Source organism: Trichosurus vulpecula, chromosome 8, assembly GCF_011100635.1.
Source record: "Trichosurus vulpecula isolate mTriVul1 chromosome 8, mTriVul1.pri, whole genome shotgun sequence".
NCBI lineage: Eukaryota > Metazoa > Chordata > Mammalia > Diprotodontia > Phalangeridae > Trichosurus > Trichosurus vulpecula.
Genome location: NC_050580.1, coordinates 181642136 through 181656076, shown reverse-complemented (window position 1 = coordinate 181656076; position 13941 = coordinate 181642136). Strand labels below are relative to the sequence as shown.

Sequence of the window (13941 nt, the reverse complement as noted above, 5' to 3'; positions counted from 1 at the left end):
GAATACCTGGAGCAAGTCACACCCTGCCAAGCCTTGAGCTTTCTTACCTGGAAACAGTGGGGAGGGGGTGGGGTGAGAGAGGAAGGCTGTTGGCCTGGACCTCTAGAGTCCCTTTCAATTCTAAATCTATGACCCTGTGACGGACCTCAGTTTCTGCGTCTGTAAAAAGAGGGAGTTGGGTTGGAAGGCCTCAGGGGTTCTTTTCAGTTCTAGAACTAGAATCCCATTCAGCTTTTATGAAAAGCCAACGTGAGGCCGGGCCCAGAAGCCACGTACGAGCGGGTGAGGGTGGGGGGACTGAGGTGAAAAGCTCGCTTGGCCTCAGTCAGAGGCTTCGGGAGGGGGAATGGAGGCGCGGGGGGGGGGGGGGGGGGGGGGGGAAGGCGGGGAGAACTTCCGAGACTTTCCACCTGGAGGAGTAGCGATTTCCAAGACCGCGCGGGATTCTGAGGCCCAGGGAGAGGGCGGGATTTGACTGAGGGTAGGAGGGTTTTGAACTTGGGCTCCGGCACTTTATGGCAACTCAAACTACCAAAAAGAAAAAATTACTTTACTTGAGCTCGCCGGGAAGAGAAAGCGCGGGAAAACACCCCGGCCTAGACGGCGCCCTCAATAGCAACGAGCGCCTCTTCCTCTTCTCCCCCTCCCCCACCTCTTAAGCTACGCATGCGCTCCGTCCCACTCGAGCCCAAACCAAGCGTTTAGTACGCGCGTGCGCTACATCCCCCGCGGCTATACGTTCACTTCCGCGAAAACATACGCACACAGATATCACATGCCCAGTGAAATTGATGTATTTTAAGAGGCAGAACTCATTCTCTTCACAGCCAAGATGGTCGTGTTCAGAATGGGTTGCCTTTATTTCTACTTTTCTGTAATCCTCTCACATTTTGGCCAAATATAAATCTGACTTCTAAGATTTAGCCCTTATTTCACCTATATTTGTGGCATTATCCTAACCTGGGCAGGGCCTGTTTTATTTTTGCATCTGGGGTAGTTTATTAGGTGTTTATTGTATTAATATCCTGAAGCACTCATTTGGCACTTTTTTATATATTGCCTTGTATTTGTTTTATGGAGCCTGTTTTCCGTACTAGATTTTTTAAGATTGTTGCGTACTCCATGACTGAAGCTAGTGACAAATTTATATAGACTATATATCTCATTGCCAAGAGCAAGTCACCCCAACAACGAATTTTAGAACCAGAAAGGGACCTTAGGATTATCTCGTATAACCCTCTAATTTTATAGTTGAGGAAGGATATTGAGGTGACTTGCTTAAGGTAATCACATAGCCAGAAGTAGCTCAGTCAAAATGAAAACCTAGACCAGCTAAAATTCCAGTAACTACACTAGCAAAATTCTAATTATATGCTGCAATTGTCTTTTTTTTTTTAAGTCATCAATAAGTATTTATTAAGCACTGCTACTTACTAGGGACAGTGCTAGGGCTGGAATCAGTAAGACTTATCTTCCTCAGTTCAAATATGGCCTCAGATACTTGCTAGCTGTGTGGCCTTGGCCGAGTCACTTAACCCTGTTTGCCTCAGTTTCCTCATCTATAAAACGAGCTGGAGAAGAAAATGGCAAATCACTCCAACATCTTGCTAAGAAAACTCCGACTGAGATCATGACATGGCACTGTGCTTAACACTAGGTACAAAGACAGCTATGAAATAGCATCTGTTCTCAAAAAGCTTAATCTTAGAGAAAACATAAAAAATGAAGTACAAAAAGATATATACAGAATAAATCCGAGGTAATCACAGATAGAAGGCCTTAACATTAAGGGGGAAGCGAGAATGCCTTCTTATAAAAGGTAATTTTAGCTGGGACTTGAAGGAAAACAAAAGATTGAGATGGAATGTCCTATTGCTGATGAGCTGTATTTGTGTTTTCATAATTTGTCACTTTATGAGTTAGTGGATAATTTTTTTTAAATTCATAGTATCATTTGCAAAACCTATAATTGGTGGGAAATTCAAAAGCAGGAACCTCCTATGACCAAACATATAAGCTAGTTGGACAACGTACATAATGGGTTTAAAGATTAAAATGATTTCCAAAACATCTGAGTGGGTTTGCACAACCAGGTGTTAGAATTAAGGCTTTAAAAATACACATATGCAAGTCAATTAGGGTTACTTAGATAATAACACTCTTAACTGATGTCTCATACACCTCAAATGCAATCAGAAGCTGATTTTTAAGTTTGTTACAAGTTCAAGAGGCCTTGGGATAAACATCTGGGAGTAAAGCTTACAGGGCATTTATATGAAAGATCCTGAGATAAGCATAAAATGTTATGCTCTATCAACTACTGTTCCCTAAATTCAATTTAACTAAATCATTAAGTATCTACTATGTGTAAGGTCCTGCACCAGGCCCTTGAGGATACAAAGACAGTAACTGCCCTCAAGAAGTTTATATTCTATTTGGGGGAATGAATTTACAAAGACAAGTAAATATGAGATAATTTAATGAGGGAAAGAGCAAGCACTTAGAACTAAAATGATCAAGAAAGACATCCTTCTTAAAAAATGGTACTTAAATTGATCCTTCAGTGAAACTAATGGGAGACATTTCTAACAATGCTACTTGCCACTACTGTGGCTATGTAAGACCAATAACACCAGCACACAGCAGGGCTGCTAGCACAGAATCTCTGATCTGCTTTCCTAAGGAAAGCGACTTTAAAGGGTTAACAACCTCACTTTAATTAAACATACATATATCATTCACTTAGTTCAGGGGGAAAAGTCAGCACCCTGAACTTCAGAGAAAACACAAATTACACAAACAGCAAAATAACACAAATCAGCAGACAGGCTTCTAGCTGTCGGTCCAAGACATTACATACATAGTTACCAGAGAGAGAAGCACCAACATCCGAGTTTTTCAAAGCCAGGGACTGCTCCTTAGCAGCTATCCAGGGTCTCATCTGGTCAAATCACACGCTTCCAGTGAGTGACCCCCAAGCAAATGCTAACCTCAGAGTATATATACATTTCTTCAGGGTCAAGGGGGCATCACAACCATGGGACTAAAACCCATGTGACCTAAGCAGGTCAAAGACTCCAGATTCAATCAAAGATTCTTGATTGAAACAAAGGCAAGACTCAAAGGCACTTGATTGCTTTAGTGCTGAGAAACACTCCAAAACAAAAAACAAAAAAGTTCCATTTTACTTGCCAGAACAACATTCAAAGACACAAATCAAACAAACCAAGGCCCTTGTAATATTCATATAAGGGTTGTAAGTAGCACCAGCAATACTTAGGGGCAGGGGGGGAGGGAAGAAAAGCAAAAATGATTCCAAGGTTTTAAGCCTTAATCATTGGTATGGTCATAACTACAGTGACAGTCAAGTACAGAAAGGAAGGTGAATTTTGATAGGGAAGATCAATGAGGGTGTAGCTCACAAGCCTCAAAATTTCATTCTCCTTTGTTGTCATCACATTTTATTAACTTGAAATATTCTTCCTTTAAATTTTTCCAACTCCCTAAATTACTCTAACAAAGGCAATTTGGTCATTAAAAAAATCTGTTGAATACTAAATGCATTGACAATCATAGCCCAATTATCAAGCTTACTTTTAAGAATATCCAAATTCGTTCTTGCTTGATAAGGACCAAAATAGGAGAAATGAATAGCCTCTTGAAATTCTTATATGCTACTTAATTTTACATAATATGTACATCAAGGCTGCTAAGTGTATGTTAGGATGGAAAAGTTTCCTACTGAACATTAAGTAAATCTTTCATGCAGTAATAACTAAGTCTCTCACATGGATAAAAAGCAATTCCTAAACTTTTGTTATATATACATGTGTACAGACACATGCACATATATCACAAAGTAAATCATTCATCTTGGAATACCATGCCCAAATTAGGCAGTGACAAAATAGTTACCAATGGAAACTTAGTTCTATCTACTCTCCTGGTTAGACATACAGTTGTAATGAACTCATCTGAGTTCTAGGTTATAAAATATAAGCTACAAACACAGTTGTGTCATTTAAAAGTATCTCATAAAGAAAAATGTTCAAAACTTATTCAAATACTATTTATTTTAAAACTGGTTGTTAATTTACAGGGCAATTGTCAAAGGCAAATATTAAAAGAATTTTATCAGGTTTCTATGCAAGATGATTCATCCATTTTTGGTACTTATTGGTTCTTGGGAGAAGGTCAGTCTCTACACTTTTAGAGCTGTAGGTGAAAATCTTCATTCTGGAAAAAAAAATTTCAAAATCAAAAAACAATCTTTCAAATAATTAAATTCATGTAAGTGCATAGTTCAGTTTACATAAATATAATACAAACCTATACCATATTTAAGTTTTAACCACTAGGTTCAATTCAATCTCGTTTCTTGCCCTCCCCTCAGGTTTTGGACCAGAGTTACCTTTTATTTAAAAGATCAACTGCTTCATTTATAAGGAGTATCCCATGTTATTAGATCAGGTTAGCCTATAAATGTCTGGCCCTGCAAAATTCAGAAAGCACTAACAGACGGCCAACCCATCCAATGGTGCTCTGAGTGAAGAAAGACCAGATTTGATCTGTGATGGCCTAAAATCCCACTGCCAAATCTCAAAGCAATGAGAGGAACAGCCATCTGGATCTCAACAAAACTACCTTCTTAATACATTAACTACTTTATAAATTTTAAAGCTCAAAGTACATGAACTGATAATTCCGAGGAGGAGAGCCAAGCTATGAAGACCCATGTGAAAAAAAATCCAAACCACTATTAGAGAAAAGGAAAACAAAGCAACTGAGATTCTAATTCACACCACCTGTATGACGCACTATTTAATGCATTGAAAGTTGTAAACTAGTACGCCTTATCTGAAAACAATTTGGAACTATTCCCCCAAAATTGCTGAACTGTAAGTACCTTTTCTCCCAGCAAATACTACTAGGCCTATCTATGCCACTAAAAAGACAAGGAAAACCAATGCTGAAAACTGAATATGTTAAATAATTTAAATTTAAAAAAAAAAGACAAGGAAAGGAGACCCATAATGTACAGCTCTCAAATATAACTTATTTAAAAATAACTTTTTGTATTAAGAACTGGAAACTAAGGGGGTGCCCATCAACTGGAGAATGGTCGAACAAACTACAATACAGTATATGAATGTAATGGGTATTAATGTGCTACAGAAATTATTAAGGGATGCATAGTACCACCGGTGGGCGGGTACTTTAAGGAAATCAGGGAGAAAGGAAAGGGACTCATATGCAAAAATATTTATAGCTGCACTTTTTGTGAGGGCAAAGAGCTGGAAAATAAGAAATACTTATCAGTTGGGGAGTGGCAAAATAATTGAATTCTGTACAAGGGGTAATGAAATGAATGGTTTTATAGAACTATGGGAAGACTTGTGTGTACTGATACAGAGTGAAATGAGAAAATTTATACAGTTAACAACATTGTAAAGCCAACTTTGAAAAACTTAACTGATCAACAGAATGACCAACCATGATTCCAGAGGACCAACGACAGTGCATGCTACCCACCTCTGGACAGGAGTGATGGACTCAGGGTGGAGAACAGACATTTTTTTGGACGTAGCCAATGTGGAAATTTGTTTTGCTTAGCAATGTATATGTTACAAGGGTTGTTTTTGTTGTTTTCCAATGATGGAGAGAAGGTGGAAGAGAAAATAAACTAAAAAAAATGGGGGGAGGAAGGGTGATTGCTGTCACCAAAGAAAAACTTAACAGTTTAAGTGACCTATCTGTTTTGTTCCTGGCCCCTTTTAATCTTCTATATTCAGTCTATGTCTATTTTCTTTAATCCTCTTTAAACCCTCTTTTTCTTTAAACCTACTTCTATCTCCCAACTTTCTGCTTCCCAAACAAATCATTATAAATTTTTAAAAATGTAGATACTTAGTATATGCTTTGTGTTTTAACTGTCTCCTTCAAAAAATGAAAACATGCACTCAAAGCTCCAATGGTTTGCCAGTGTTAACATTTTCTAAGTATGCCACTCAAACTGACAAAACTTTCCTCAGATCACAGGTTATACATTTAATATAAACATCAGCTGCCATCAAAAATGAGCCCCACCCCCCTAAAAAAATCATCTTTCAATAGTTCAAGTTCAGTAGTTCTCTCATGACTCAAATGTTGAAAGTCATCACAAAATGCCTTCTTGATTAGAGCATAAAATTGACAGGTTAGCATCAACTTGTGTGACACGATGTGTAGATTCAGTGCCAGTCCAGTTTGAGACTCTAAACTTTTCGGTGACAGTCCGTACTACAAATTATAGTTTGTGTACGGGCTACAAAGTTTCATTAAGTCCTTTATTAATGATTGCCAACAAAGTTTTTGTGACCAGCATTTTCTGGACAGAATAATTCTCCCAAGCCATTCAAACTAGCATCAGTATGTAACATTGAGGATTTGGCTCTGTTGCAGGTTAAGGGGGCATCTGAGATCCAGTGCCACCCAATTTCTTGGCTCTATTTTAAGCTTATAAGGCTAAAACATACAATTAATAGTTTTTTTTTTAAATGAATAAAAATCTTACCATAAAGAGAAACTAAGTTGCTGTCAGTAGGCCTTTCAATCATAGCTTCTACCACTAACCACTCCAGTTGGACAAAGTGAATTTGGCTACAGCTTCAGTCTCTTCTCTGCAAAAGGCCAAAAGCTACAAAAAATTACTATCCATATATTAGTACTGAGAATCTTCATTTTCCTTTAAGAATGTGTGAGACCACCTTCACATATATCATCCTACCTTGATTTCCCTCCCAAAAATATAAATGAGGTAAACTAGCCAAGCCCACCTTCCTCAAGGGGTTCTCTTCATCTATTAGGAAAGAACATTGATAAAATGGTGACTAGAGACTACAGAAAACTGATGACAAAATAAGCTTCCACCTCTTGGCAGAGAGGTAGTAAAATAGACATGCAGATTAAGACTTACATTTTCATACATGAGCAACATATGGATTTGCTTGACTATACTTGTTACCAGGTAGTATTCATTTTTTATATAGGAATGATAGTGATGACCAAAAGTGTCAATGAAGCAATACATTAAATTTAATTACACATTTTTCTAACATTCGGTTTCTCACAATCAAGTGAATATGAAAAGGTTCATGATTATTGATGTTTGTTAAGGTCATATGTTTCCTTAGCATTCAGCAGGGTGCCTGAAACATAGCTTTTCCATTCATTTACTTATTCCTTCTAATTATCAAGAGTACTGCAAACTCAAAAATAAACATTTCAAAATGTAACCCATTTTTAAAAGGAACAAATGTCCCCTTTCAGAAGGGAAGTTGTTATGAATCAAATCTACAATAAGGTATTATAAACACAAAAGTCAGAAACTGGTATAGTGCGCTAACCAGACCCAAGTGTCCAGGAAAAAAAACCAACCACCTTTTCTAAAATGTTCACCTCTGGCTCTAGTCTGCTCAGAGTATGCATGCAATCAGGGTAATCAGCTGAAACACGGACTGAAAATGCATTTCATCATGGCAGACACCATATGTGTGTGACCAGTACCTTATGATCGCTTTTCTAGGGGTGTCCCCTAAACTGGGAAACCTAGCTCACAATAAGCCCTTGAGCTTCAGAAGTGGAAAAAAATGTTTCTCATTTATCCAGATATATCATCTACTCATTCAATGCAACAAAGTGTGTTGGAGGGCAGGAGAATATGAAATGGAGTATTTCCCCCAAGCTGCTTACAAGGTGGACGGTTATACTGAGTGCTCCCTCCCCTCTCCACTGAGCTGGCATGATGATTGAGCCAAGTGGAATCAGAAACTTTTCCTTTTAACTTACCTGGATACTAAGCGCAGCTTCTGCCTCGTAGTCATGCACATTAAAACTGTGGACAGCTCCCTAGGAAATAAGACCACATACGTGGAAATGAGACTATACAGATACATATTTACATCATTTACCTGAACTGCACCACGCCCTCATTTAAATCATAAAAATCATTTCAAAGAAATTTCAGCCACTTTTTTTTGATAAACATTTTAAACTTGAGTCAGTGTTCAAAAATGACTGATTGGTTATGAATAATATTAAATTCTAAGGCTAACGTTGCTTAGGAATATAAGGTTACCTAAAAATTCCAAAGGCATAAGTTTAGTATGCCTGGGCAAAGACAGCATACTTTGGAACACTAATGTACATACCCAGAAGACCCAGCAAGCAATGAACCAGTTTTGTTCAGTAAAATACAGTCTTCAAGTATGTTACTCTTCAATAGCTGAAGATTTCAAGTTTCTTTCAGTTTTGCTAATCCAAGTGCTGTCATCAGCCATACCCAAGATGCTTTATCAATACACCAAGCAATGAGCATTTAGTAAGTGCCTACTATATGTCAAGCACAGTGCCTTTTACAAATTAAAAACTTTCCCTTTTTATATAGACAAAATGAGATAGTACCATGCAATTCTGAATTATGCCACAAGATGGCAACATGCAAGGTTTTCTTGTCCTACAATATAGGGATCTTCCCAGGTCATGTGTGTTATCAAGTTAAATAAATAGTATGAAACACAGACTGTACAGCAGACTTTCTTCCCTTCAGATCATTTGCCAATTTGAAGGTAAAAAAGAAAAAAAAAGCTAAGACTGTTTGGAATTTACATGGAAATTATCTTTCAATTTTGTCATCATATATCAGACAAGAATTTTATTAAATCCACTATCACTACATTGTCTGGGAGATAAAAAAGTGGTCCAACCTAAATTCCATTAAATATTAAAATTAAATTAAGTATTAAATATTAAAAAGGAAAAACTATCCCTCAAGTAGGTACCCTAAAAGAGTTTGTACGTACAGATATAGATTTGTCTCCCTATCTCAGCCAAGCTGCAAGTACAGAATGGTCCTGATCCCATTGGAGGTGAGAGATCTCTGACCCACTCCATTTACGACCTATACTAATTTATCCCACATTCTTGGTCAACTTGGTGGCCCCCATTCTCAAGGGTTCATCATACTAGTGCTGGACACGGCACTGGCTTTAGCCCCACTGCAGCTCAGAACTCCTGAGCTCAGCCTCCCTAGAAGCAGGAATTGTAGGTGTGTAGCACCAACAGGGCCAAAGAGCATACGTCCTACAGGAGGGTGCACATGTGAATGGGCAAATAAAAGATAAGTTTGAGTAGAAGGGAAAGCACTGCTGTCAGATGTGATTGCTGAGCCTCCATTAGATAGCTGAAAGATCATGAAAAAATGGTAGATACCACAAGAATGGAGAAGGGCATATGTTCTGATTTTCAAAAAAGAGAAGAAAATATTAAGTCTACAAAGGTACGGTAATGAACTTGACACTTCAATTATTGGGCAATTCTAGAATGGATCATCCATTAAATTGTAAGCTCCTTGAGGGCAAGAACTGTCTTTTGCCTGTTTTAAAATCTATCCCCAGCTTAAGACAGTGCCTGCATGATTGATTCAAGAACAGATGGCTGGTAACTATCTAGGAAGGGAAGTGGTGATTACGAAAAGCCAGGATGATTTCATCAAGAACTGACCATGCCACCGTAAATTCATTTCCTCTTTGGACAGGATTATGAGATGAGGAAGACTACATAGTTCACCTAGATTTTAACCAAGTTTTTGGAGATGTTATCTCTCATTCTTCTTGTGGAAAAGATGGAGGGGTGTGGCCTAGACATTAATACAATGAGACTGAAATGGTCAGGGGCTGGACTCAGTGGGTAACAGTAAATGGTTTGTGTCAACATGGCAGGAGGTCTCCAATAGGATCTGTGCTATTTAATACAGCATGTTCATTCAAACCTGAAGATAAAAATCTAGGAGATCTAACACTGTGGAAGAGAATTAGGATACAAAAAAGATCTCACCAGGTTAGACCAACAGGCTGAATCAAATAAGATAAATTCAGTAGGGATAAATGTGAAGTCTTGTACCTGGGTGTAAAAAAAATAATTTTGTAAATACAGTATGGGAGAGACATGGTTAGCACTTGTTCTGTGAAAGAGCTGAGGATTTTTTAGTGGGCTAAAAGCTCAACCTGAGTCAGCAGTGTGAAATAATCTTAATAGCTAACATTGATATAGCACGAGCCTGATGCGATGCTAGGCACCATGGTTATCTCACTTGAGCCTCACTACAACCCTGGAAGGTGGGTGCTGTTATTATCCCCATGTAACAGATGAGGAAACTGAGGCAGAGTTAAAACTCAGTTCAACAACAATCTCCTGAGTCCCAGCACTAGGACAAACGTATTCCGAATGATCTTGCTACCAAGAATTTATTATCCTGTGGACATTTTCACAAGTTAACCCATTAGGGAATATAAGCAAACATCTACTTTAATCAAATGCTAGGATTTACCTAAATCAGACTCGCAGCCATGCTACCTTCAGCCCTTCCCAGGCTGAAATGCTCAATTCTGGTTAACTTGGTCCATGGTGGGCCTGAGGCAAAGATGTTTTTATTTTCTGGTGCTGGACTTCTGCCTCCCAGCTTTGCCCACAGAGCCACGTCTCCTCTGCCAAGAATCTAGTCCCCTTTCCACCAAAAGCCAAATCCATCTTCAACCTAAAATTCAAAAACAGAAGAATGTTATTGATCGCTATCCAGAGCTGGTCACAAGAACCTGAACTGCACTATGCTTAATGTGTTCAAAAACGATTCCAAATTTTGAACTACCCTGGTCAATTCCAACTGGAAAAATCAGGGGCATGGATTACTGTTGTGGCTTTGATACCTAAATTTATATCTGGTAAGGGGCAGCAGTCAGAAAGATTAATCTTTAGGAGTTTTTAGTAATTTTAAAAAAACGAGTAACACGGTCAACAGTGCCCGTCCCCTCCCCAACCCACCCCCAAAACCTTAATACGGTCTCTGCTCAGGGCATGTGTATAATCAGAGTGATCATGTGAAACACGGACTGAACATGCGGCTCATCACGGCAGAAAACTTTCGCAGGAACTATGCTGTTTCTCGACTGAAGACAAAAATAAAAATCAAGTGTATCTGAGAGATTTTGATTAGGAAAAACTTTTTTAACAAAGGGGTGAAACATGGGAAGCGTTCCCCACCTGTCTTTCCCATTGCAGATTGGGTAATAAGCAACGTAGAGCCTGGGGAGAGATGCGTAGACGACTGCAGTTCAATAAAATGAATCGTTTAAAAAGGAAAACAATTTCGGTAAGATCTATGCCAGTCTCCACCTGAGCAGGGATCTGTTTGCTAAGAGAACACCAAACACCCGACCCTGCACTGATAAAATGACAACGACCATTTTAAAAGACCTCCTAAAAATGGCCTATTCCTATACTTCTTAGCATCCGAAGCTTTAGTTACATTCCCAAATAAATGCTTAAAAAATTAAGAAAGAAAACAGTAAAATTTACTCACCCAATACCATGATTTTTAAATAAAGATCTCGGGAGGCGGCACTAGCACTACGGCCTCCAGACCTGCCTGAGAATTCAGAGGCCACGTGGTTTCTTCTTAAAGGCACAAAGCCCAGTATTCCCATTCCTCCCTTACCCTCATCGGAAGCACTAACCGCAAGATAAACTAACCCATATTTAAAAGAGAGTAGCTGCTGGCAAGCAGATCTGCATTAAGGGTTGTCAGTACAGTCTGACTCTGGTAGAAAAACCATTATGTAGTCCAGGATATTTTAAAGATGTCAGTTAATTTTCTGTCGGCACAGGATGCAGCCTCCAGTCCCCCCGCAAAATCTACACTTTTCACGGCAAAAACTGCAATGAAAAATAACCACCAGCAATTTCGTTTTAAGGAAAAAGCTAACACACCCAAACAAAGTCATGTCCAGGCCAGAAAACCCTAAGAGGAACCCCACAAACCATCACACTTCTGATATTTCACATCAGAGGAAGAGTCATTTATTAAGAATCTAGAGGATGTTTCTCAGCCACTCTTGTCTTCTATAAAAACCACAATACATATTCCTAATCTCACTGATTAAAAGAAAAATGAGGCTGGGATAAAATGAAATTCAGGGCCAGCCCCATTCAGTGCTAAACAAGGTATCGGGGCAAAGAAGTTAGCAATCTAAATTGTAGTTCACGACCCAAGTTTTCAAAAGACACCCTTCCAAAGGTTTCTCATCTCCCAGGCATAATGAAACCCTGTCTCCCCCAATCCAGCCCAAATACGATTAGCAGCAAAAATCCAAGGTTAAAATAATGATTAAATAGAATTTGAAAGTGTTAATTAAATAAACAGTCCCTGCCCTCCTCCTCACCCACCCTACAGACCACAAGGATGGGCGAAAAGAGGTGCGGGGGAAGGTCAGAATCCTGATTCAGGCTCGAATCTGCATGCCCTCTGGCAAGCAGGCAACATCAGCTTGATGCAGCACCTTTCACAAAAAGCAAGCAATCCCAGGCCCGTCGCCATTCATAAATGCTCTCACCTGCGCAGTTCGCGGTGCTTTGGAAGCCTCCAGGTCGCCGCCGGCAGAGCCCTGGCTGATAAGCAGCTCCAAGGCCTGCCTCAGCTTTCCCCCTCCCAGATTAAAGCTCCATACCACCCCCACGCTTTCTCATGACTTCACAAAGGCTCATCTTGCTTCTAGCTAGCATCAAGAAGTGAATGCAAAGGTGGATGGTTCCCCAAAACCCAGATTCAAAAGAGATTGAAAAGACCCCCCCTACCTCCCCAAACACTACTCACCAGGCCACCAGCAGAAAGAAAAAAAAGGTGGGAGAGCCCGGAAATAGCTTTAAGAAGCAGTGGAAGCACCTGATTGGCTAGTCAGTCCAAGGCAAAGGCCCACCCCTCCCTTATCTTAAAAGGTGTTAAAATTATGTACTTTCCTGTTTCTTCTAAAACAAGTTCTTAACCTTTTTGAGGGTATAGACCCCTTTGACAGTCTAGTGAAGTCTATAGACCCCATTCCAAAAATGATGTTTTTAAATGCGTAAAATACATAGGGTTACAAAAGAAATCAATTATATTGGAATACAGTTATCCAAAATATTTTTTTAAAAAAAGTGCAGGGATAAGTGCCCTGTCTAGAGTCTGTGATACTCTTTGCAAACAAGCAAACTAAGTTGTTTGGTTTGTTTTTTTTAGTAAAGTCTGCTTAACAAAATCGGCTTATAAAGGCAGTTTAAACAGACTCCACACATCAAACTGGTGCTGTATCAGAATGTAGCAATCCATTTTTATATCTTTAAAGGACTACTTCTTTCAAGTAGACATTAAAAACCCTAACTTGGGAACCCACATTAAACCCTTACTGACTCAATAAGTAATCTTAGCATTCCCTCAGCATTTAGGTCCTAAGCACTTATGCCTACACTATTGAGATAGAGCCCTGGACTTGGAATCCCATCTCAGACACTAACTAGCTGTGACTTTGACCAAGTCATTTAACCTTTCTGTCTCAGCTTCCTCATCTGTGAAGTGAGGCCATTGGGCTCATTGGACTCTAAAGTCACTTTCAGTTCTAAATCTCTGATCCTAAGTAAATTCCTGACTGGGGACCCAGCCTCTAGGCCCTCCCCCAGCTGTAATTCATCTATATAATGGTGCTTGATTGCTCTTCCTTATTATATACGGTTCTAATAACATTCTAGCAACCCTATCCCTATCCCCCATCCTTAAAATGTTCACCTTTGCTAAAAGGTCTAAAACATCTTAGCTTTCACTGCCCCAGACAATCTTGTCCCAATATGCCTTTCTAGTTTTATTATAACTGTGCAACTCAAATATTTTGCTTTTATTAAAATAATTTTCAACTATATAAATTTACAGGTATTATTATCATCTGAAGATTAATTTCAAAGTTTTCTGTAAGATCTACTCCAGTTACTCACCTTATACTCCAATCAAACTATGCTTTTTGCCATTCCCCAAAATCACCAGCTGAAATGTCACCTCCATGAAATCACCTCTGATACCCTGCCAAAACCAGTCTCTACTTC

At 39.1% G+C, this 13941-nt stretch overlaps 1 long non-coding RNA gene and 3 other non-coding genes across 8 annotated transcripts; all 4 read right to left on the bottom strand.

Annotated features, from left to right (window-relative positions):
* Positions 1–4055: 4055 nt before the first annotated feature.
* LOC118827936 lies at positions 4056–13464 on the bottom strand. 5 transcript variants are annotated; one of them, XR_005008921.1, is made up of 5 exons: positions 12686–13464; positions 10367–10573; positions 7828–7887; positions 6554–6659; positions 4056–4236 (listed from the first exon to the last, which is right to left on the bottom strand). It is a non-coding gene; the product is annotated as an uncharacterized LOC118827936 (long non-coding RNA). The 5 variants fall into 5 exon arrangements; XR_005008922.1 differs by lacking the exon at positions 12686–13464 and adding an exon at positions 12426–12678; XR_005008918.1 differs by lacking the exon at positions 12686–13464 and adding an exon at positions 11396–12408.
* LOC118830397 lies at positions 4481–4626 on the bottom strand. The gene has a single exon (XR_005009042.1). It is a non-coding gene; the product is annotated as a small nucleolar RNA SNORA79 (small nucleolar RNA).
* Positions 7448–7524, bottom strand: LOC118830405. Its single transcript, XR_005009047.1, has one exon. It is a non-coding gene; the product is annotated as a small nucleolar RNA SNORD126 (small nucleolar RNA).
* Positions 10877–10953, bottom strand: LOC118830406. The gene has a single exon (XR_005009048.1). It is a non-coding gene; the product is annotated as a small nucleolar RNA SNORD126 (small nucleolar RNA).
* Positions 13465–13941: the final 477 nt, after the last annotated feature.